The following is a 24,443-nucleotide window of genomic DNA, read 5'->3' on the forward strand; positions in this document are numbered from 1 at the left end:
GTTTGGTGGAGAGGTGATTGAGAGCAGCCCTGTGGAGAAAGACTTGGAGGTGATGGTTGATGCAAAACTCAACATGACCTGGAACACTACATCCAGCTCTGGGGCCCCAGCATAAGAAGGACATGGAATTGTTGCAGCAAGTCCAAAGGAGGCCACAAAGTTGGTAAGAGGATGGGAGCACCTCCCCTGTGAAGGCAGGCTGAGAAAGTTTGGGCAATTCTGCCTGGAGAAGAGAAGGTTGCGCGGAGACCTCGTGGAAACCTTCCAGTATCTGAAGGGGCCTACAGGGAAGCTGGAGAGGGACTCTTTGTCAGGACCTGTAGTGATGGGACAAGGATTAATTGGTACAAATTGAAAGAGGGGAAATTTAGGTTGGATATATGGAAGAAATTCTTTACTGTGAGGTTGGTGAGACACTTGGACATGTTGCCCAAGGAGGTCGTGGTTTCCCCTAGCCTGGCAGCGTTCAAAGCCAGGTTGGATAAGGCCTTGAGCAACCTGGTCTAGTGGGAGATGTGCTTGCCCATGGCACAGGGGATTGGGAGTAGATGATCTTTAATGTCCATTCCAACCCCTAAACATTCCATGATTGTGATAGATTTATCTATCATAGTATGGTGAGTGGTGATTCTGTCCTGTTGTCTTTGGTTAGATGTCACTTAACATATCCCACTGATAATCTTGGACTGAAAAGAACAGACTAGAGGCTGTTTTCAGTATTGCTTTTCATAAACACCTATTTAATGTAAGAAAAACAGAGGTAGAAGATTTGTGGTTGAGCCCTGAAATATAGTTTGAGATGCTGAGCCTTCTCACAAGGCTTGGTTGGAAGAAACTATATTTAATTGGGGTTTTAGTTTTCTGGTCTGCATCTGAGTTGGAGACTTGAAACAGTTTTGAGTCTTGAACATTATATATGTGGCTTTAATACTGAGACCAGGAACCATCAAAACTCCTCTGATCTTACTCAGAGGCTTTTAGTATGATTTCAATACCAGTAATGTATTAAATTGTTGTAATAGACTATGGAGTTTTATTAGTTACCATTTTAAAGAAAATTATTTGTTTTTAAATCAGTGTAGCACGTAATTTTGAAGTCTGTTAGTAGATGGAGTTGCTTACTGAAACTTAGTCTTTGTTGGCTAAATAAAGATGTGGTTGCCTAATGTATCTGATGGATTGGTTGTAGGAATCTGGATGTGACTGCCTGTCCCTGGTGCCAGACACTGATGCTTGCTAATTCAGCTTTTCTGTAATACAGTTTTGTGCAATACTTGAAAATTACGATATGAAATAACAGAAATGAAAATTAAAATTGCTATACAGAAGAGAGCAAAACATAAAGTCCATGATGTCAATTTTCCTGTTATTAAAAAAACTATTTAAAAATCCCAAACGTTCTTAAAAAACACATACCAGCTGACTGAGACTGTTATTAAAGAATGTTTTTGTAGTCTATAAAGCTACATTTATGTTATGATTGTGTTACTCCCCAGATCAAAGTTACAGAATAGATGACTAAAAAGAAGATTGCAGCCATCTGAGGCTTTAAAAGACAGACAGGCAGTCCCTGCTGTTGTAAAATGTCATTCATTAAACACAGTAGGAGTATAATATTCCAAATGAAATAAGAAATTTAAATTATTTAGTCATGGAACAATGCCAAATTGCTTGTACTTTTTCTCCTATCATGAATGGCTATAAGGATATTACTGGCTGATTGTTTTTCAGGTTTTTTTAGCAGACGTAAAACTGCCATTTCAGGTCCTTCTCTTCTCCTGAAGCTCTCGCTTTGAAGACGGACACCTTCAGACGGGAGAGTGTTAAAAACACTGAGCAGGTTTTGTTGGCAGAGCCTTTAGCCCCTCTGTGTGGCTGTCTTCTCCATTTTGAGCAAATCCCAGGCTTCAGCCTGTTGGGATTCACAGGTAGGCTGAAGTGTAGATGTTGAGGAAGCTCCAGAACTGAACGTGGTGGGGCAGAAAAAGCTTGACTGTGCTGCACAATAAATACGCAAAGTTTGAACTGTGGGACGTACCGGACATTCAAGAAGAATCCTTGAATCCTGCCAGCAGTGAAGGCGTAACTAGTGCAATAATTTTCTTTGACTTCTCAGAGATGGTGAGCTAATGAGAAGCAGAAGCTTGGGGAGAAATTGTGGCCATTGGTTTAGATGAGCTCTTCTTCCACTTCCCCTCTGTCAACAGGCAATTCTTAAGGTCAGGCTTCACATGAGCTAATCAAGTGTGAGATTAAATCATTAGAAGCAGTGGCAGAGGCTGTGAGATAAATGTCTTCTCTCTCTCTGTGCAACATCAAGTTCACTGTGAAGTGGTACACAAGGACCTTGCTGATTTGAAAGATACTGGTCAATAACCTGTTCATTTGGCACTAACTTAGTGTTCTGCCTGTCTGCCTTCAACTTCTAGAGGAGCAGAAGCTGAGTGATGTTGTTGAGTGCAAGTGGCATGGTGGCCTTTGAAATGCAGTATATATTGTACCATTGCATGCTTTGGAAATTGTTTTTCTGAAGATGTAGGTCCTGTTTTGTTTGCAGATTCCTGTGCGTTGTTGGCAACTTCCCACGCTGAATTAGTATGTCCTTTGAACTGTGTCAATGTTAAAATCTTTAAATGAAAAAAATTCACTTTCTGTAATATTTATTTGTTTAGGTATTAAAATTGAAATGCTTAATTTACAGGAGTTTTAAATGTTGCTAGTAACTCTTCATCGATGGGTTGTGGTGTTTTTGTTGACTATAATATAAGTAATTAAGGTAAAATGGCCATAGAATTAGCAATTAGGTGAATTAAGAACTCCTGTAATGAGGTGATTAAAGTGGTTGTTGCCTGCATATGACAGTCTGTCTGCTCCATTTTGTTTTGTCTGCCAGCTGTTTAGTAGCAAAGTTAAACTGCTCTTGTTGAAAGGTTCTAAAATACTGTTGTCTGTGGGAAGAAATGAGAGAGATCCTTTACAATAAAGAGAAATTATTCAAAAAGACAAACCCAGTAGATAAAAGCTGTACTAGTTGAGTGTCCGCTGATGGAATGTAGGGTATTCTTATGCAAAACCGTGGGAATAAATTGCCAGGTTCAAATGAAAATATTGCCTACTAGAAAGTAGGATTTTTTTTCTCATCTTTTTGGAAGGTGTGACATAAACTTGTGCCAAAACAAGTAAAAACTTGTAAGCTTCAAATTTTCAATATGTTTCCCCGTGTTTTTGTAATTTGGAGACTTGGCTCAGTCTGCTATTATACCTCTTGGGTTAAGAGTATGCAAAGCCCACAAATATTCATATACTTTGGTGAACCACATGTCTTTTTTTGCTTTTAAATTGGCAAGTTTGCACTAAATGCAGGATAGAGATATTTCTTGGTCAACTTCCTTGGTTCTGGGGAAGGTTTTAAAGCTAAGGTGGAGCCTTGGAATTTACAGATGTTTTGAATCAGCTAAGGTTAGCAATTACCCTCCATGGTTTATTCAAGGTACTGCAGCTTTTATATCTATAATATGTGTGACCCACTGTAACTGGTCATACTGATCAAATGTTAATGGTCTGTGAAGGTTTTGGTGGCACTGCTTTTAGTGATACAGAAGAAGGACGAAAGGATGGAGTTCTCCACGTGTGTGGGTAGTTAAGTTCTTTACCAACAGCCTACAGAACGTCTTCTCCTCATTGCTGCTGTTTACTCAGAGGACATGAAAGTATTGCAAGGAGTGACTACCTGTATTTTATACTTGCTCACTACTTTGTGTTGTTGTATTTTGGTTGTTGGCTGGGGGATTAAAACTGCACCCTTTCGTGCCATTCAGAACTGGAAGCCGGAAATGTGGCACTATGGAGTCTGAAAACTGCGTGCCGAGATAGGGTTGCTCAAATTGTCTTATTGGTATTTAAGCTTAGATTTTGGAACTGGAAACTTTTCTTAAAGCAAGTCAGTAAGATAGCCTTATAGATATGGCTACTGTTTTTACTGAGGCTTGAGGGTTCTAGGTCCATTTAAGAGTTCCACTGAACTACTCCTACTGAAAAATTGTGTATTAGTGGAAATCTGGTCTTGAAACCTCATGTAAGTGAGTTGGTTAAAATGTCTTTAAAAAAAACCCCAAACAAACCAAAACCCCCAAACCCCCCCTCCCCCCCCAACAACCCTGAGTAACACTCCCTCTCCCCCCAACCTAAAAGCCTGTTTGTTGTCCAAGATTCATCTGCTCAACCAGTGGAAGTAGTTATCTTTATTATGGTCTCAGTTTGTACTGCACTGTATTGTCACATTTCTGAAGTGTTCTATTTAGATTGAAGTCATAGCCAAAGGGAGGCTTAATTATGTAAATCTTGTCAGAACCACTGTTCAAAACTTTAGAGGAATTACTGCTTGGGTGTGTCCATAAATACAATTAAAATTCAGGGCTTTCTAAAGACCAGAGACCATTTGTATGAGAACCATTTCCTTTTTTCCCCCCTTATTTTTCTTTTAGATAGACTTAGCTGATACAGAGACAGAAATCTTGTTAAGCCAAGTCTCAATTCAATTGTCTTTCTTAATTCTTTTATTTCCTCTTTTTACTTATTTTTGATGCTTAAGAAGTGCTCTTCTTTTGATGCTTAAGAAAGCACAGGAAGAGTTTTAATGTTCGAGATGAGTATTATTTTATTTGACTACATGAGGAAAATGGAGGTGTTTTGTTTTTTATGGCTTCGTGTATAAATTTAATTGGATAATGATTTTGTCTTCATGGGTAGAGCTAGGCATTGCAACTCTCTCCAGGAAAAGGCAGCAGAAGGTACATTGACCTGCTTTACACAGGCTGCTCGTAACCATAGAGGGGCAGAAATCAGACACTGAATGTAGAAAATACCAAGCAACAAGATGAACTTCGTTTGGTTCCGACATTATCAGGTGTCTTAGATTCCAGCTGGCTTCCTCAGCATTGCAAAGGTACAGGCAGTGTGCTGGTGTCTTGCTGGATGGGGTGAGAGTAACCCTGTAATAAGGGATTACGTGTTACAGGCAGCTCACTGAGGTGGAGTAGTTTCTTTCGATAGCTGGTTTACATAGCCTTGAAAAAAGAAAACTACTGGATTAGTTTCAGCCCTTAGTGACTTCAGTAATGCAAGTTAGTAGAAGTCTTTGTTGGCAGAAAATGACTCTGTTAATGCCTTTACAACAACTGAAGTTATGAAAGGAAGAAAATTGTTTTATGTATTAAAAAGTGTAGAATAGCTAATGGTATTACAGGATTATAATTTCCTTCTGTCTCCATCCTATAAGAATTTTTACAGCAAAATAGCACTCTGTGTTGTAACAGTGATTCTACTAAATGTGGGACTTACAACTTGATCCAAAACTTGAACTTTGAAATTGAATTTGTTCTTAATGTAATTCCTGAGTCACTGACGAATTGTGAGGGATCTATTTGACCCATAGATGTTTGTTTGTTGTATCATGGTCGCTTGTGACACAAGATATGGAGTCGTCAGCTGGAAAACCTGGAACAAACCATCGTATTTCTCACTATGCCTTGAGATTCTGTGCTTCTTAATGCACCCTCTTGGGACTTTTTTATTTTAAAGGGTTTTCAAAGCTCAATGTCAGTGTCAAGTTAGGCCTGCTAGACATGATTTATTATTTCATCATTGGGTTTATAGGCAGTATAATTGTAGAAATACAGCTTTTAATGCATAAGAGAAATAGTTTATATTCTCAAGCAAACATGGTCTAAACCCATGTTTTGGAACAAGTCATTACAAAAGTGTTGAAACTGATTTTCTTATTTTTACTTTCCTTTTTTTTTTGCCTCTCTAAATGCCGTCTTCATGAAAGAGATGAAAAATGAAGGTTTGATTTCCTATTTTTGTTAACTGCAACGGAGCTGGGAGTCCAGCCAATGCAGGCATGCAGATTATCCAGAGTTAGAGGCATCTGGGAAGAAGACTCGAAATGACCATTTTGAACTTTCTTTTTTTTTTTTTTTAGATTTGTTTCTCGAAGTACTTTGAAGCTTTTAAATGGTATTATTGCAGTCAAGTAAAATCAAACCTGGGGCCAGGGGTGATATGATGCCATCCTAAAAAAAGTGAAGAAGATGTTTAGATGAGTTGTTTATCTGCAGTCACACCTCTTTAGCATTTATAGTTTTCAAAGGTTTTATGCTCCTTTAAGCGATATTTGTTGCAAGACTGACTTTTGTAGTGTGACAGCAGTGTCAGGGCACCAGGAATTTGAAGCTTTTTGGAACTGTACAGTCAATTGTACAGAACAATCCTCTTCACCAGGTAGTACTTTGAATGCAGAAATACTTTCTTTTTTAAATGACAGAGAATTACAATTCTTGAGTCTTCCAGTCAAATACATTCTTTCTCTTTTATCTTCTTGTTCTTAATATTTGGATTCTTTCATATGTGTGCCAAGCATATTTTGGCACAAGTACTTTACCTTTCGTTGTCTATTTTTTTTTTAAAGTTCCATGCTGTATATTCCAATGAGACTGAATATTTTCCAGTGTTAAAGGGGGGGGGGAGAAGGGGTACTGCTCATCCAGAGCTTAGGATTGATTTTTCAATTATGTCTTTAGAAAAGGAAAGGAAATTTGCTTGGTGTGGCAATAAATGTTCAATGATACTATGATAGAAGGTGGAGGCTCATATAGTCCAAATGTCACTACACATTTTGAGTATCTTCCACACTTAGGGATTTTTCAGAATAAAAAGAGGATCTTTAAAGTGTAGCTTAAAAACCATCATATAAGGTGGTGAATGTATGCTTGATATAACTTAAAAGACTATATGAAAAGGATGGAAAAATAAGTTTAAAAATATCTCAAGGATATTTTAGATGTAGTTTTCGGATAATTTCTACGTGATTTATATAATAATTCAATGTAAAGTACTTGACTATAATTATAAGACTTTTTTTTCCCCTTAGGTGTATATCTGGTCATAAAACTGAAACACTTCAGCTTGTAGCTTCTCTTTCAAATTGTCTGAATTTGACTTTTTTGTCTGATTATACTCCTGTGAGTCACTGGATAATCATCTACAGTTCATTCATGGATGTTCTATTTAATTCTCCTTTATTATTGTTTTATTGAGTGTTGTGATGATTTTCAAAGCAATTCCCATCTCAGCTCTGATGAGCTGATGATCTTTTAAGAGAAAGGGTGTATCCCTTGAAGGAAAGACAGTATATTTGAGACCAAGAGAAGAGGGAGATGAAGTGAAAAGATCCAGTCTAATAGTAGGAAAACAGTAAGAGGAATAAAACTGAAAGTTTTATGAATGGTTGAAAATGATTTCTCCAGGGCAGACAACTTCTTTAAGGGGCGTGAAAGGAAGCTTTCACTGTTGTTGTAGCCCTGAAGAGTGATAAATGTCCCACTTACCTATCACACAAATCATTCAGCTTCCGTAATAGTGCAGTGGATTTGATACTTATATTTGAATTCTTGCCATTATTCATAATCTTTAAGCAATAGTTCTTACCAAGTACATTTATATTTGAGGCTCTATTCCCACAGGTGTGTTTTCCTACATGTGGTCAAGCTGGGTTTCTTTTCATTTCTGATTCATGCATCTTAGGTCTTTAATTTCCACTGAACTTCAGTTTCTGGGCTCTTACGTTGGAAATAGTGCTCCCACTTGTGTTCTGTATTAGCTCTCTTATGGGTTTGAGTGCAAGAAATATTTCTGTGAGGTCTGCCAGTTTTTTCACAGCTGAGAACTTTGCAAGTGCTGTCATCATCTTTGTATCCCGAGGTGAGCTGTTCTGTAAAGGTGAGATTTCAGCCTGAAATTACAAAGAAATGTATGAGTCATGTGTTAAAAACGGGGGAAAGTAAAGGGAGGAGGAGGTGGGACACAGTAAAAGTGATGAAATGTGGTGTCCGTGTGACCCAGCACTGCAAGTGCAATAGAGAATTTTAGCAACACTTTACAAAGCCTTAGCACTAACACAGCCACTTGGTTAGAAATGGATTACCTGCTTTTCTGACCTGTGTGCAGCAGAATAGTCTTCCTGCCTCACACCCACAACCAGGGGAACAACAGCAGACAGGGTTCCACTGAGAAGCAGAGCTCAGTAGTGCCTCTCCTGGAACCTACATTTCAGATTGATGTTGCTTGTCTTAACAACGAGTTTGATTGTGGCAAATCCCCAAAGTCAGTAAAGATGATAATGCAGTTCTGAAATTTCTTTTGGCTGCAGAAGTGGGGAAGGGTCATCTCCCTGCAGTGTGTCCACAACTGCAGATAAACCTTAATTGCTTCAGCAGAGTGCAATGGTTAACAGTCATCTTGTCAAACTATGTAGGGAGCTTGGTAGCTGCAGTGTCACAGCAGGTTAGTGGAAGAATTAGGTCAAGTTTTCAGTGTTTGACTCTTTGGGGACTTTATATACATAGTGTCCAGAACTTCTGTGGCTGATAGTGTAGAAAATGACAATTTTTAATAACAAAACACCATCACAATGTGGGTTTTTTTGTTTGGTTTTGAGATAAGGAACAAGATAGTTTCATAGTTCACCTGCTTCATGTGTGCATCCATGCTCTGATTCAGGAAAAAGCTCTACAACAGTACTTTTAATATGTGTGTGTGTGTTTCAGCTGTTTTCCTGTTCAAGTTCAATGTGAATTAATTGGTAGGGTGTATTAATACTTGCTTGCATAAGGAATGCATGATTTTGATATGCTTTTAGAATGGATTTGCTACTTATTTGTTGGATTAAATCTTTAATATTTAATATGTTAATCTATGGCTGCAGTTGAGTATTGTCCTAGATCAGTACAGCTTCTCTGAGTTGTAGGTATATCTAGAGATTATCCATTTCTTAAAACTATTGGTATTATTTTAATGTGTGTACAGTTATTTGTCACATTCTCCTGCAAGATGAGAAGATTTGTCTATGTATCACAGAAAACTCTGTGTATTATGTTACAGTTATTCTGCAACCATCCCCAAACATAAAAAGTACTAATAGGTTCTTTCATAGCATTTTCATTTGAAGAAGGATCTGGAAGTAGTTTACAGCAATGGGTGAATAGTCTTTCATACCAGTTTTTGCAGATGGGAGATAGTGGATTTCAAGTTAGGATGCCCAAGCAAAATAAACAGCATTTTCCCTGATGAAGCTGGCAGCAAAAGAAAAAAACCCCAAACATTAGAGGTAAGGTAGTATTATGAGAACTGAATCTATTATTGGTAAGATACAAGACTAACTCCTTTGTATTCTAAATAAATGGATATACTCACCAATTGCCTTTTATTAGAGTTAAAACTTTAATTGTTTGAATCCTGACTACTTTTCATCAGTGATGTCTCTGAAGAGGAAAACCTGAAATCCTGTCTTGAAAGGTGGAGTGTAGTAAGTCAAAATGCTGAACTGAATAGGCTAAACCTTCCTGAAAGACTATTAGGCTGAGCAGACCTTAGGATTGAGTGTCTAAATGTATATGTTCACAGCCAGTTTGTTGTAGGTCTAACTTCAGTTAAATTTGAAATGCAGAACTCAACCATATTTATTCTTTTTTTTTCAGAATTTCACATTTGAGAAACCTTATGCTTCCTGGAAGATAGAAGCCAGATTGGCTGGCTTCACAGATTTTGCTCAGGATTATAGGATATGCTTTAGAGAAGCCTCTCATTTGATACTGTACTGAGCACAAAAGTATCTTATTGAGTTGTTAAGCTGGGACTTTGGGAAACATTAGATACTTATATACAAAAGTAGGTCATAGTTCCTTGTGTTTTCAGGCCCATTTTCCGTGGTGGTTTGTTAGTAGCATTACCACCAGATTCCATATGGTTCATGGGGTCATGCTGAAACTGGGAAAGGATTTCTCTTTTTATTAAACTCCTAGGCTAGTTTTTGTTATAGTTCACACAGGTATCAGTTTCAGTCATTTGAAAGACTGAGATCAAGTATAAGAAAGAAAAGCAGCAGTGTTTTTTCTTTTTTTCCTGTTTGCTTATCAGAAGTGAAGATGAACCGTCCGGCACACACTTCTCATTCAGAACTAGAAGTGTCCTTAGTTTTATGTGGTTTCCTGCCTGAGGAGGATGAGGATATTTACACTGGTGCTGAACTTAATTTATGAACTAGTGAGACACCTGCAGTTCATTCAGTTTTGCTTTCCTGGGTGCTTGTTGTGGAGTACTATTGGCTGCTGTTGTTGAGTATTCTGTAATTTGGAGTGCTCTCTTCATGGGTGTGCTCCACTCCATTTTTGAAGTGTGCAGTATTAGCAAAAATTTAATCCAATTCTCGTGCTAAACCTCAGTGTGGAATCTACAGTGGTTTGTTGAGACATAAGAGACTTCCTCCTCTTTTGTGAAAAGGACAGCCCAGTTGGTGGAAACATTGGGCCTCACTGCTTTGGGCTGAAAAGGAGTTATATCAGGAAATTGAAAAAAAGTTACTTCTTCTTTTGAAAGCATCAGCTGGATTTTTATAATAAATCTTGTTTTTTGAATTGTAAAGAGATACTGTGTTTCTAAGTTCTGCTTTCTGCTGTGAAACTGAGTTATATGTGGACTTTTTTCACCTCTTGTGAACCTATCAAAATAATAATTAAGAAGAAGAAAGAACCAGGTCTGTGTTTCTGCAGACTAGTTGGATAATTTTTGTGTGGGTGTACAGAGTATGCCTTTCTCAAGTGTAAAGTATGATAGGGCTGATGAGAATGTAAGAGGAGACAATGCAGGTATAATTATTGTACCTGTTTTACTTGGAATTGTTATTTCTTGGAAATGTTACTTCTATGACTTTTTTTTTTTAAAGCACTAACCTGACAGAATTTAGTAAATGAAATTAAAGGATACACTGTTTAACCTCAATTAATGAATTAATGGAAAATGACATGTCAGACTCTGTGGAGTTGGCTTTGGGGTTTTTTTTTTTGGCTTGTTTGATTTTTGTTTATTTGGGTTTTTTGGGTTTTGTTTTTTGCGGTTTTTTTTTTCCTCAGAGCTTACAGCTTTATTCAATAAAACTCTGCATAAGTGTTGGGGGTTTGTATTTGAGTAATCTTTTTTGTCTTCAAAAATGTAAGAGAGTCTTATAGACTGTGGTAAAGAAAACCCCAGAACAACAGCTTGGAACACAAGTGGGCTTAAAACAGATGGATGACACCTCTAAAAGCTGATATCAGTTGAGTGTTCGTAGAATGGGCATACTGGTAATGGGAATCTGCTGGTTTTAGCCCCTGTGGTTTTCAGGTTCTTAACTGTTTCAAAGACATCTTGTAGGTGTTAATCTTTTATTGGTCCAAGTCTCTTTAGAAGGAGGGCTTCTCTTCAGGCCTACTGTGGGATATCACTTGGATCCCTCTATAGCAGTGGCAGTGATTCAGCTCCAAGATTTTGAGCAAGCAGAAGGACTTCTTTTCACTCCTCTCATGCTTAGATAACAGTGAAAGTATGTAATATTGTAGATAAAGCTTCCTGAGGGGGAGACAGGTGTTAGTCTAAATGGAAAAATTAGAGATTTTAGGGATACTAAAGGAATGCAGATCTGTGACATCTGTGAGCTAATTGGAAGGAAGACTGGTAGTACAGCAAGTCTTTGTGACTGAAATCTAATAGTCTCTGATTTGATGGCTTTATGGAGGTTGATTCCTGTAAGACAAGGTGCTTGATGAGCCAGCAACTGGTTGGTATCATGTCTTTGTAGCATTACAGCAGTGTGCTTGTTAGGTGGGACATAGCACGTGAAAAGGGACTTGGTTAAAAATATTTGTAGACCTCTTGCTCTTTGAGACAGAGCTGGGTTCTGCTGTCCTCGCAGCTGAACATGTGGCTGTGATTTCACATCCAGTGATGAGTTGTTTGAATGAGGTCTGAAACATCTTTTCTGCAGTTGTTCTGAAACACTGCTGTCACTAGGCACTTAACCCAACTGAGCTGTGCTGATTATATTGCCTGTAGTGATTGCTGTGTCAAGAGCAGAAGTTGTCAAGTATTTAAGAAGAAAACCTCCAGGTATTGCGAAAATTAGCCAGAGTCTCAAACTGGTTGTCTGAAACAGAGCCTTGTTGCTTAAGTAGTTCGCTCAGAGCATTTACTTGACACCTTCTTAGACTCTAGTAAAGGTTGTTGATAATCTTGATAGCTCTCCTTATGAAATAATAGGATAACCTGAATTCTTTTTATACCGGTTTGAGTAAGGACTCTGGTTTCTGTTTGCTGCACTTCTACTATTTTAAGCCGCTTCTTCATTTTTGGACATCATCAGTAGCATGGGCACAGTTCCAGAGGGCAATCTGGAAACTGAAGTGAGGTTATAGTTACTTTCAGGACTGAGCTTGGATTTGAATGCTTTCTGTTGATTACACCATTCAAAGTCTTGTGGATTTTTTTTTTTTTCCATTTGAAGGTGCCGGTTTTATTCTAACATCTAAAGATTAAGCGAAATAAAATGTATTAGGGCTCATTCTATAGGAATTACAGAATTTTGGTTCTATATTGTGAGGAATTTCTAAACGGAAGCCAAGTGCAGTTTGTCATGGAGGATCTGGAGACCTGTCATTCCAAATATTGCATGGAAAATTATCTTAAATTATTATAAAAATTTAAGTGCTTCACCACTGTAGGTGGCATTTGAATGTACTACCTGGGATTTAGTTCTACTACTAAGAAGGCCCTGTGATCCTTTATCTTTAATCATACCTGTCTTTCTTTTTTTTTTCGTCTCTCAATCAAAGTCTTAGCACTGCAACATAATGGAACCACGTGATCGTCAAGTTAAGCACTGGCATTGTGTTCTCTTGAAGTTAATTGTTGTTTTATGCAAATGTTTTGGCAGTTCCTGAAGTTAATATGGTGATTATTTCCTGATGAAAAACAGGTGAAACCAAAAGCAGATTGCAAGCTCACATTACCTTGCACCAAAGTGAAACTGTATATCTGTTTAGCTGGCGGTGAGGCAGATGTTCTTTGGATTTACAACAGCATCTCACAGCCACCGGGATTAAGTACTTTTTTTTTTTTTTTGCAGGGTCCAATGTCACTGAAGCAGCTGTGACTGCACTGTGTATTCAGAAACTGCTGGCAGCTGTGGTGGAATAGAGGTGGTGATAATTGCAGCGGGGAGTACAAGGTGTTGGACGAGGGGTTTTGACTGTTCTTGGGCTTCTGTTTTGTTTACTTGGTGCTATTTCTTTTTTCGTGTTGTTTGCCCGGAAAAGTTTGCTTGACCTACTTCAAGGGCATCAGTTAATTGATGATGGTCTTTTAATAGAATATTTTGATCTTTACTGAACTTGAAATGCATAGCTTTAAAGCCTATCATATCTAAGTTGAAAGGACACATTTAACTGGAATGCCAAATTGAAATTTTAATGGGAAAGAAGCCAGGAAATGAAGAATTAAAGTTCGGATGTGGCCTAAATTGAGAATCCTATATGCTTTGTGTCTGTGCAATCCTTTTCACTAAGGAATTCATTTCTTGTTTATTCTTTGCTGAAAAAACATGTTTTTGAACTAGTGTTTTCACTTCAAAAACCAGACATTTCTAAGAGGTGTGAGAAAACTATTAACATATGAATAGAGAATATAAATAATATTTTTTCATGACCTTACTCTAAGCTTGAAATAATACTGAGTTAGCATCATATCTCTTTAACTAGTAGTTTGAATCCATGGGTGAAGCCATGCAGTGTAGTGAGCAGTTGGACACTATGTTGCTGTTAAAGGAAAATTAAGTCATCATGCTCCTTGGATTCTCCCTTGATCCCAGTAGTGTGGTTCTGTGCCCACCACTGTGGTTCTCCTGATGATTCTGGAATTGATTCAGTTCACTAAGCCAGCAGAAAAATACATGACTGGGTTGGTTGTCTTCAGGCTAATTCTTGATGCTGCTGAGGGGAAGTCTCAGAGCAAATACCAGAATGATCATAAGAAGTGTGTGGCAGGGAAGGTTGGCAGTACAGGGGGAGGAGACTACTATTTGGGAGGACAGGAAAACTAGATGCTGTGATACACCCACCTATGGATGGTAATGAGACTAAATTTATTAGATTTTGTTGCAGGCTGCTCATTCCAAATAAATCTCTGGCATCCCTGGTTCAAGAGCCTGTAAGTCATGCTAGGGTTTCTTTTAGAAGTTTAACAGTGAGACCTTTAAAGAGATAAAATCATAAAAGCATAGAGTGTTTTGTGTTGGAAGTGACCTTAAAATTCATCTAGTTCCAACCTCCCTGCCATGGGCAGGGACACTTTCCACTAGGCCAGGTTGCACAGAGCCCCATCAACATGGCCTTGAAAAACAAAAATGTGAAAATATATCAAGTACTAGATATTAGATTGCATCATAGAGTAACTAGACTTGCTTTTAGTGATCTTAAAAACAATTTAACTGTATTTGTTTTGAATTTGTGTGTGTTTTGTGTGTAGTGATTTTTTTTTTTGAGTTGGGTGTGGTTTTGGAGTTTGAAGCTGGGAGTTTTGGCACTCTTACAGGTATAAGCTGGAGTTTTGGCTCTGGAAGAGTTATATAATTGGTGCTTTTGGTGTTGTGGTAAAATAGGTACTAAAAGAAAAGCCAAAATGACTTGGTAGAAAATTTAATGGCTTCAAGGGTTGCTGTCACTTACTTTTAAACAGTCACCCAATAATCATAGAAACAAATCTGTAAGAAGCATTGTATTATTGCAAAGTGTGTGTGTGTGTAAATGTTCACACTTCACAGAATTTGATGTGCTGTAGCTTGATTGCTCTTTTTGCATCTTCCCTGTTTTAATAGGATAATTTTTCTCCAAGCATAACATACTATACAGACCAAAGCAGTTTTCTTATTTCATTATATATGATCCATCTTCATAGAAACCATGGCCTTCAATAAAAATAATAATAAAAAAATAAATTTCCCTGTACGATAATTTTCATGAGGAATAATGCAGTTGAAACTTCTTAGCTACAGCCAAACTGATGGACTTTGTAATGGGCTGATCTGGGAAGTGCCCAAATTTAACCTCCAAGTCCTTGAGGGCTGTTGTTCCTGGGTATGTTCTGAACTGTTTCTGCATGAAGGAAACATCTCCTACAGGTTGGATTTTGGCCTTTTCTTCCTGCTGCATCCCATTTACCCAACATAAAGGAGGAGTGGTGGGAATAAGAGACTTATCCTAGAATTGGCTGTCACCATGTGGTATTGGAATATAGCTTGTCTGACTTCTCACTAATCTGAAAATGAGAGTGAGCTTATTTGTTGATCTTATACGTGAGAACTTAGTCTTTTTTTTTCCATGGAAGAGGGTGTTTGGGGATTTGTGTTTTATGAGGCCAGAACCGGGTCAAAACTAATACTTAGAATGGAGGGAACCTAAAGGCTTAACAGGAGTTTTGTATCCAGTAATGCAGAAGCAGCATGATCTCAATATGACAAACTTTATACTTAGCAAGCCATATCAGGTTGTTTAACCCAGAGTAGAAATGCCTAATGGGATCTTTTCTTGTCTTTTCACAAGTTTTACATAGTTGGTCTTTGATAATTACTTAACAGCAGCAAATTCTGTCATTCACCTTTGATTCACGTGGTTTTATTCCTAGCAACTTTTTATTGGTAAACAAAACTTAGAGGAGATGTTGATACACAATTGTTGGTCTGTTTCCTTACCACCTTCTTGTACTGTAGTGTTATGTATAATAAGTAATCCTTCAGAACAACACTGTCTTTTTATGGTCTTTGCAAACTGGTGAAACTGGTTTACGTGTTAAAGCCATGACAGTGATAATAATTTCAGCAACTTAAGTCTTGTGGTTCAGGCACGATTTGTTTCAGTTTGTGTACTGAAGAAAGGTGATTTCACAATGCAATTACTGTGTAAAACACACAATTTTTTTCCTGGCAAAATGAAGACACTGTAATTATAACCGTGTATCAAGTAACTTACAGCCCTTACGTCAAAGCGAGGGGTTTATATAGGTCAGCATGGCTTCATTTAAGGCTGAAATTCTGGTGCACCCAAAGAATTGGTAATGAATGACCTCTTGAAGTTTAAGTAGTGCTTGGCACTGCTCTCAGGAAGGTTTATCAGCAATTTGTGCAGAGCCGAGAGAGCAGCTGGAAGGAGCCCAGCCCAGCTGCCTGCAGTTGCTTGTGCATGACAGCCTGTCTTCAGGCATGGTGCAAGGTTCTGTCTGTACTGGAAACCTGGGGAGCTTAAAATACATGGGCTATTTAAACTGTGGGCTTTTTGTGCTGGTGTGCTGGATAGTAATTGCAATAAACACTAGTAACTCTTCCTGTTAGATCCAGCTCTGTAATGCTACTGTGCTGCTCCAGAGCTTTATCTGAAAGAAGACCCTAAGTCAGAAAAGTGCTAAAGCCATTTGTCTCTGTCTTTTCTGCCCTCCTCTGCCAGTAAGGGTGTGGCTCCATGTTCTTTTTCCTTGGAAAGTCGTGCTGTTAGTACAGATCCTGCCCTTTGCTAGTGTTTGCTGCCTCGTTACTTGTACTGATGGTGCTGCTTGTAGGGACACCCTATACTTGCTGTGGCTCTGATTAGCCACAAAGTCACTGTCAGGTGCTGGAAGGAGTTTGTTCCTTCTCACATAGAATGACTTGAGCTGAGAATCTGGAACATATGCACTTTCATCTGTGTTAGGACATGCCCATAAGGTGCATTTCCTGTGGGACTTTTTGTACTTGAACTTACCCCATACCCTGTTATCTGACTGTGCTCCAGCATCACTGTTCAGACACTGCTACTTTAGACTGTGCTTTCTGCTGAGCACAGGGTGTGCAAGGCATGGCTGGTGGTGTTTAGCAGGCTCTGCTGTTACTTCTGCTGCTCTCTGAGGTGGAGGTGGGGTGTTCTCCTTGGTGGTGTTACGTGGTCGCGAGGCTTTAGCACCACACTGTGAAGCTGCTTTGGTTTTTGCAGTTACTCTTGCTATTTATATTCTGGCTGCCTGTCATGCAAGGTTCTTTGGCTGCATCCAAAGAGTCTGTTGTCTGCATTATTCATCACTTTGGAACAAAAGTCTCCTTAAGCAGCTCAGAGGTAAAACACCCATCTCCAGCCTTCTCTTTCTTATTCTCGCGTAAGATAAGTTTTCATTCTAAATGTAAAATGTGGGTGTATGTTTTAATGATAAACTTGTTATAGAAGTCACATTTCACAACATCTACTGTACTTAGAGTTATTCAGCTTAACTTTTCAAGTAATTTTGTTGCCTTCACAAGTGGCAAGATGGTAAGATTTACATTCTGCATTAAACACTTTACATCAGGGCCTAATGGTGCAATTAGTTACGTAACCATTACCTGTGGTTAATAAAGGGAGCCCAAATTAAATATTGTATAAATTAGTGTGTGGGGTTTGGGGGTGTTTTTACAGCTTGCTGCATTGGATGTTGTCAGGTTCAAATGCAAATGGCATTGCCACTAAGCTAGGTTGTTAAAGTGGCAGCAGTTTTTGGGGAACATATGAACCACCAGGGTTTCTGCTGCTTTCTGGGACTACGAGTGAGCTGTGTTTGGTAGGAGCCCAGGGAGAGGAGGATGCCACAACCACTCTGCTAGTGGGAAGTGCTGAGGAGAACTGTCATATAACAGGTTCATCCTCTTCTCTTGTATTTCTTTTTCTTGCGGCCTTTATGTGCATCTCTTCACAGAAACTGAAATTCTTGGTCCCTTAACTGTACTTCATCCTTATACCTTTGTGTTACCATCCAGTCCCTTATGTGAAGGTGGAAGTCCTTCCATATTTCTGTTGACCACAGAGTACGTGATGGAAAAACTAACTTAGTGAGAATTGCAGTATAATTTCAATATATTCCCTCAATAATATATTATGATTTTCAGAAAATGAAAAAGAAAACAAGAAATTAAATTGAGGCAGACAGCCAAACCTTGAATCTATATCATCATGACCTGGTATGGCCTTGCTTTAACATTACCTGATTTTAGCAATTTGTGTTTGTAGAAGCACTTAATTGTAGAATTTGTTAGGCTTTTCTGGCAACCTTGAGTTAAAATGTGAGAGAGATAATCAGTCAGTGTGAGAACACGTGGCTGGAGTATCTCTCATCATGCAAAGAGTCTGTAACATCGTTGGCATTCTGGACTCAAGTTGGCCTTTGCCATTGTCTCTGACAGAATTCAAATGTTGTAAGGTCTAAGGACATGATGTATGGTAGTGTCTGAAGATAAACTATGTACAATTTTTTTTTAGGGTGCCACATTGCAATTACAAAGCCAAAATTAAAAAAAAAAAAAGCCAAAAAAGTTGCTTTAGGTATTCCATTAAAAAAAAAGCAGAATCAAAAATAGCTTAAACAATAATGTGGCAAAAGCAAAATACAGTATTGACTTTAATTCCAGATAATACATATTCAAGCTTGAAATTGGCATGAAAAATGTTATAATTTGTGACAAATTATAATAATTTTTATGGCATAGCCAGGAAATACCAGCAAAAGATATTTTTAAAAGTATGTATGCAAGAAAATTATTATTTTGGGGAGCCCAGTAAAAACAAGACATTCCTCTACACTAACATGGCTATTGAAAAGTTTATTTATATTTTCCACAACTAAAAAATGAATATAAGAAATATCTTAATGGAAAAATTCCTGTCTCTTCTATAAAACTTGTCTACTGTGTTACTTGTAGTGTGTCTGTGTTCTCAGGTAAGAGGTCAACAGGTGTGTTGAAGAGAATACATCGACTTTTGGCATAAAAACATTGCTTTTTCTCCTAAAGGCAAACTTCCAGTTTAAGCACTGATTAAAAAAAGAGAGAGGCAGAGGGGGCATTTGCAGTGTGTATGGTTTTTATGTGCACACCTGGTTCCAGTGGTTTTCTGGTTTGGAGTTGGGATACCAAAACTGTTGATTGAACTGCATAAAAGAGTCAGCCTTGAAAATTTAGAATTATTTGTGTGTGTGAACTTATTGATATGATACTGCTGCATAGCATTCCTAGCCAGTAGCCTGGATTAAACTCTAGCTGTGTTTTAAGGAAGTGCTCAGTGTGTTTCGGTTTAGCTGCGGCAGAAGAGGTTAAATGGTAGCTTAGTTCTCATCTTTAATATATTGACATGGATAAGATATTCCGGGAAGCTGATTCTCTTTTACTTGAGGACTTCCAATAAGTTTTTGACACAAGGAGGAGGAGAAGTTCTGTGGTAAAGAATTAACAAAGACTGATCATGCACGTCCCTGGCAATTGTGAGAAAGATTAGGTGGAATGAGCCTAATTTCATTCTTTTTTTCCTCAGAAATTACTGCATTTATATTGGGTCCTTAGAACAGAGTAATTATAGCTATAAGCTTAAAAAAGCTTAAAGTCCTAATTTTGGTTTCATGTCTTTGGTTTATTGATATTGGAAAAATGAAACAAAAAAACCCTCCAGAAGTGCTTCACTGTCTCTGGAAATGACACTTGGAGCCAGATCTTTTAAATAATCTTCTGTATTTTGAAAAACTTGCTGGGCTTTCTCCTTGCTGCTTTTATACCCATTCCTTCCCCTCCTCTTGGTCTGTTCGTGAACATCTCTGATCAAGATCATTGTCCATGTGTCTTGTATGTTGAGATAGTCTTGCTGTGCATTTGCCCAGAGCAGTGCCAAACTTTTGTGCAAGGAGATAAGACTCGTATGCCTGCCAAGTTTTTGTTTTGCTTGCTACTGCCAATAAGTACTAAGAACAAGACTCATGCAGGAGGAAGACTATTAGAGATGAGAGGATCTGAATGGAATTATAGATATCTCGTTTTTATATTTTTACAAAGTGTCAAATATGGTTGTCTAATTTTGGTTTGGTTTGGATTTAAGTCCATGGCAATTTGAAAGGGACAAGAATCCACTTAGTCAAAGTTTGATACTTCCCAGAAAGTTTTTTGAGTTGAGGACTTGATTGGCAAAATCAATATTGCACAACTTTATCCACCCTTTTGCCCCAAACTTGGGGAAGATGAAGGCGGTAGAGGGGCCAGGACCTATGGCCTGGGAAGGCTTAGGGTGATATGGCTCCAGGCCTAATGTATGGAGTAAAGAGAGAGCTGGTAGCTGCAAGCTTTCCCCAAAACAGGAATTTGCAAGAAGTCTGTAGGGGTTCTAGTAAAAGTACAAAATATGCCTTTTTTTTTTTTCCTCCCCCTTAAAATTCCAAAAGAGAAGGAAATAGTTTGCATTCCCACTCTTGAGTGGAAATACAGGACCACAGCTGGGCATTGAATTCCTTTGATCTCCTGACAACACAAATATGAGAGCATTCATCTCCGGGTTCTGGTTGGTGGGGATTAAGTGGTGTTTGACCAAGACAATTGAAAATGTACGTGTAGGAATGTTGCTTTGTCAACCATATTTTTTTACCAGGCTGTCTGCAAGCTCATAACGTCCTAAAATGGTTTCATGGTATTACCTTTGAATTGTTCAGCTGGTGGGTTCTCCTCACACCTTATCAGATGTGATTACAGCATCTTAGTGTGATAAACACGCACCTTCTGTAACACTGTGAAAAGTCACTGTTAGCTGCCTTGACATTTAAATTAGTAGTAATGTCATAGATGTATTAGGTACCAAAGTCAACGTTGTAAGTAGCTTCACAGGGTTTCTATGCAACTGAGTACAAATATTGTACTAATTCTTTAATGTGCTGTTATTTTATTATACCCTGGATTGCTGGTTGCCCTTTATGTTTTGTCATTTCAATCACTTTCCTGGGGAATATCTAATACTTCACTCAATGTTTAAGGCACAGCAGTTACAGTGAGACGGTATATGAAGCAATAAATGGCTTTTTGAGGGTGGCTAAATGCCAGAGCAGTGATGAGGCTGTTAAATGAGAACTGTTTGTAAAAGTTTTTTTGGGAAACATTTTTCTGTTTTGCTCTAGATGAAAAATGAAACTAGTAAGTGGAAGCATGAGAAATAGCGCTGTATTTATTTTACATTGAGACCATTTCACTTGGCTGCTCCTGAAGTGTCTCTACGTTGTGCGTGAATTGCTCTTGAAAGTCTGTCTGGAAGCATTTGGCACCATGGCCAAGGAGAACTCTTCCTAAAACCACAAAGGACTGAATGTGTAACACTGTGTTAGCATTGTATATGCATCTATTTGCAGGTGGATACTTTGCATGTGTAGTTGTGGTGTTTTGTGGACATATATCCTTGTGTTTGCATACAGTTGAAAGCTATACAGAGATGGAAACAGATTTTCAAACAGGGTTTTGTGTATTTTGATGTCTATAAAGAAAAAAGGGAATGTGTGTGGCTTTTTTGGAGTTGAGTGGTGTTAGGGTTTTTGGAGGGATACTGTGGCTGAAATTGCACTGAGGCAATTAAAATGTAAACTGGAAAGATTTTTATTTCCTGTTTGAGAGAAGTGCTAAAATGATGACATCTAGGAATTAGGTTTTTTTCTCCCATTTTTGAGACCTGTAGTTACAGCTTCAAGTGAGAATGTGAAGCCCAGATGAAGGTTAGACTTGGCTCTGTAAGGTGTTTTTACAGTGTTATGTTGCAATAAGCATTGACATTTCCAGAACACTTTACAGCTTCATCATTTTTAATCCAGTGCTCTCAGCTGCACCTTTCTTTTAATAACAGTCATGAATGCATTTTAATTTTTATTCTGAAAAATCTTTGGGGAAACTTAATTACTGTTATTTGTAGTTCAGTATTTGACATAGTTGTTTCAGAAACTTGTAGGTGTCTTTTTATGACTAAAGAAGAAGGAAAATACAGAAGGGCAAGCTAAAGGCAATTCATCATTTGGTTGCTCAGGGAACATGCAGTCAAATCACTGTTTGTTGCTGGTGAGATTTTAGAATATTTTATCAAGAGACCTGCAAGTGCAATATGAACCAACAACCAAAAAAAAAAAAGGTGAACTGTACAATATTAAAATTGTTGCTTTGTTTCTTTTTCCCAGGAAACAAATGTATTTGGAATTAGTCACAGTACACATTTGGGGTGAGATAAGTTTAACCTAGTAATAGAATATATAATATATTATATACATGTAATATACATATGTAGTATGTAATAAATGTATGTTTGTTTATGTGTAGTTTTGCCAGCAAACTCTGACTTCTTCTTTGGACTATTCAAATGCACAGACTCCTGAGACAGAGTATCAGAACATTGTACAGAAAGTTTTCCTTGAGGATGATCTGCTGTCTGCTGAAATTGGTCTCTCCAAACAAGATTGCACAGCATTACTTAGCCAGTGTGCCACAAGTTTAAAACATTTTCTAAAAATTAGGATAGGATTCTTGCATTAGTTTGATTTGTGTTTTGTGGCCAAACTTAAATTTTCCAAGGTAAAAATGAAAGGAATATATGTAGTTTTGTAGGAACTCTGTAGTGATCCATATAGTCCTTTGCTTGCATTAAATGTGTCCATGTTGTATGCTTTCTGCATATTTACAAGTGTTTTCAAATACAGTTTTACTGGGGATTTTGTTTTTGCTTTGTGGCTGTCGTGGGAGTACAGCAAACTAGAAGAATGGCTTTTGTAGAAAGTTATTTAAAATGAAAGCCAAGGTAGCACCAGGAAAAAAATTAAGGAACTTATAAAAAAATCTAGAAGAAGTGAATGTATTGGCAAATGCAGAGTGCTGAAGGAATCAATACAAATTGATGAAACACAGTTGCCCATTTGTTTAGAAAAGTCCCTTAACAAGGCTAGTAGAAGCTTGGACGTGTTTTTAGAGAATTATGATGATGAGCTTGCCCTTGTTTAAAGAATTCCCCATTTGTTTTCCTTTGTTTGCCATCATAGATCCACACTGTGCTGTGTGGGCCTTTGCGCAGATGCAACAATTATTGTGTAGTTTGTTTAATTATTTAGGCATTTTTCAATTTTAATTTTCTGAGTTCTGTTGTGATGTAAATGTTGTTCTTTATCTGTCAAAGTAATCTGGTTAAGAAATTAACAGTTTGAATTCTTGTAACATACTGACATAACTGGAGTGGTAAGCAATACTCTTTCCCTGGAAGACAACAAAGATTTCAAAATATTTCTGTTCTTGCCTGGTTTCTCTACTGTGCAGCATTTTTGGTATAATAGGTAGACTATGGAAACAAAGTGTGAAGCAAATTGAGACAATTATCCAAGTGATGGTAAAATCTGACATTTGTTTCATAAGAAACAAAGTCTGTGAAATAGTCTTACTTTTCTTTTTCTCAACTTTATATGGTGAAATTTAAAGCAAACAGGTGTGTGTGTATATGTTTGTTGTTTGTTTTTTTTTTTATGCGAGTTTCCTAAACAACCACGACTCCTTCCAAAGAGCAAGCACTTCTTTGTCTTGAGTCTAGTGTTAGATTTTACCTCAGTGACTCCTTTCCATATTGTTTCTTCCATATACCTTCCTGGGAAAGCTTTTCCATCTCTGTCTATAGGCCACTTTTACTGAATGTTCTTAAATAAAAGTAGGTGACAGACTGATGAAAAACAGACTAGAGAAAAGATTGATGCTCTGTTTTCACTTAAATGGCAGATGGACTATTCTAAAATTTCCTTTTAATGTTTGAAGTGAAAACAGTCAGTTGTCCAACATCTGCTTCTTGTGCACAGGTATCAACATGTGTATTCTTTTTCTTCCTCTCCTGTAAAGTGCTTTTCTAAGTTTTCATTAATAACCTTTAATACAAGCTCTGAACTTCTGAAAGGGAACTTTTATTTCAGAGTACTAGCCTGAAAAGAAGTTGATTCATTTCTAGCTGAAGGTGTGGAGAGCCCTGATTTGAACTAATTGATCTACTGAATTTTCTGGAAAATTTGCTTTTTCTTTTTACTATGTATATATATTTTTTTAAATTTAGTTTAGTTTCAGTGAGGTGTTGTGTGAAGTTTTTGGGTTTTGGTGGGTGGGGTTGGGTTTATTGGTTTGTTTGTTTTTTCTGCAGTTGTGTTTTGTTTTTTGGGGTTTTTTTTGTAGGTGTCCTGATGCTTTCCCTTTAAACCGTAATTCGTCATGTAATGTTAGTTTAGGAAATGCAAAAGTTCTCTTCAACTTGAATCTTAAATTATTGGTGTCATTGTAAGCATACTACTAAATAACTTTATGTGGAAACTGCTTCACAGCCTTGTGATAAAATCATTTATAACACACAAACTAAAGTGTCTGTTGGAAGTGAAAGCACTAATCATTTAGCTGTCCTTTCCCAGTGAGTAAAAAAACCTGAATTAAACTATTAATTGGTAGGCTGTTTTGAACAAAGCTTCCATGTTTAAGTGGAATGCTTTAAAAGATGGACGTTGTAATTTATTTTTTTGTTATGTTTATGAATACACGTGTGTTGAATCAGTGATTTGAATTATATTTATTATGATTTTATGAAGGATATGTATTTATAGGCATATTAGAGCTTGTCACTTACTACTGATTTTAACAATCATTTTTATGCTTGCTGTTTACAGCCAAAATGTGGTACTGTAGACCTCAGACTCTACACTACATCGAAGCACATAAACTGTATTGAAACAGT

General features: G+C 37.6%; 1 protein-coding gene across 10 annotated transcripts in view; it reads left to right on the plus strand.

Annotated features, from left to right (window-relative positions):
• INPP4B (inositol polyphosphate-4-phosphatase type II B) overlaps positions 1-24,443 on the plus strand; it is a 373,198-nt gene that overhangs the window by 131,134 nt on the left and 217,621 nt on the right. The window contains exon 1 of one of the 10 annotated variants that reach the window (XM_017820373.1): positions 13,049-13,096. The exons of 8 other annotated variants lie outside the window; for them this stretch is intronic. The gene's annotated coding sequence lies outside the window, so the exon portion shown is untranslated. Of the gene's footprint in view, positions 1-13,048; positions 13,097-24,443 lie in introns of those variants that run through there. One more of the 10 variants, XM_017820375.1, reaches the window with a different exon arrangement.

This window comes from Lepidothrix coronata, unplaced genomic scaffold, assembly GCF_001604755.1.
Source record: "Lepidothrix coronata isolate B3197 unplaced genomic scaffold, Lepidothrix_coronata-1.0 Scaffold82, whole genome shotgun sequence".
Lineage (NCBI taxonomy): Eukaryota > Metazoa > Chordata > Aves > Passeriformes > Pipridae > Lepidothrix > Lepidothrix coronata.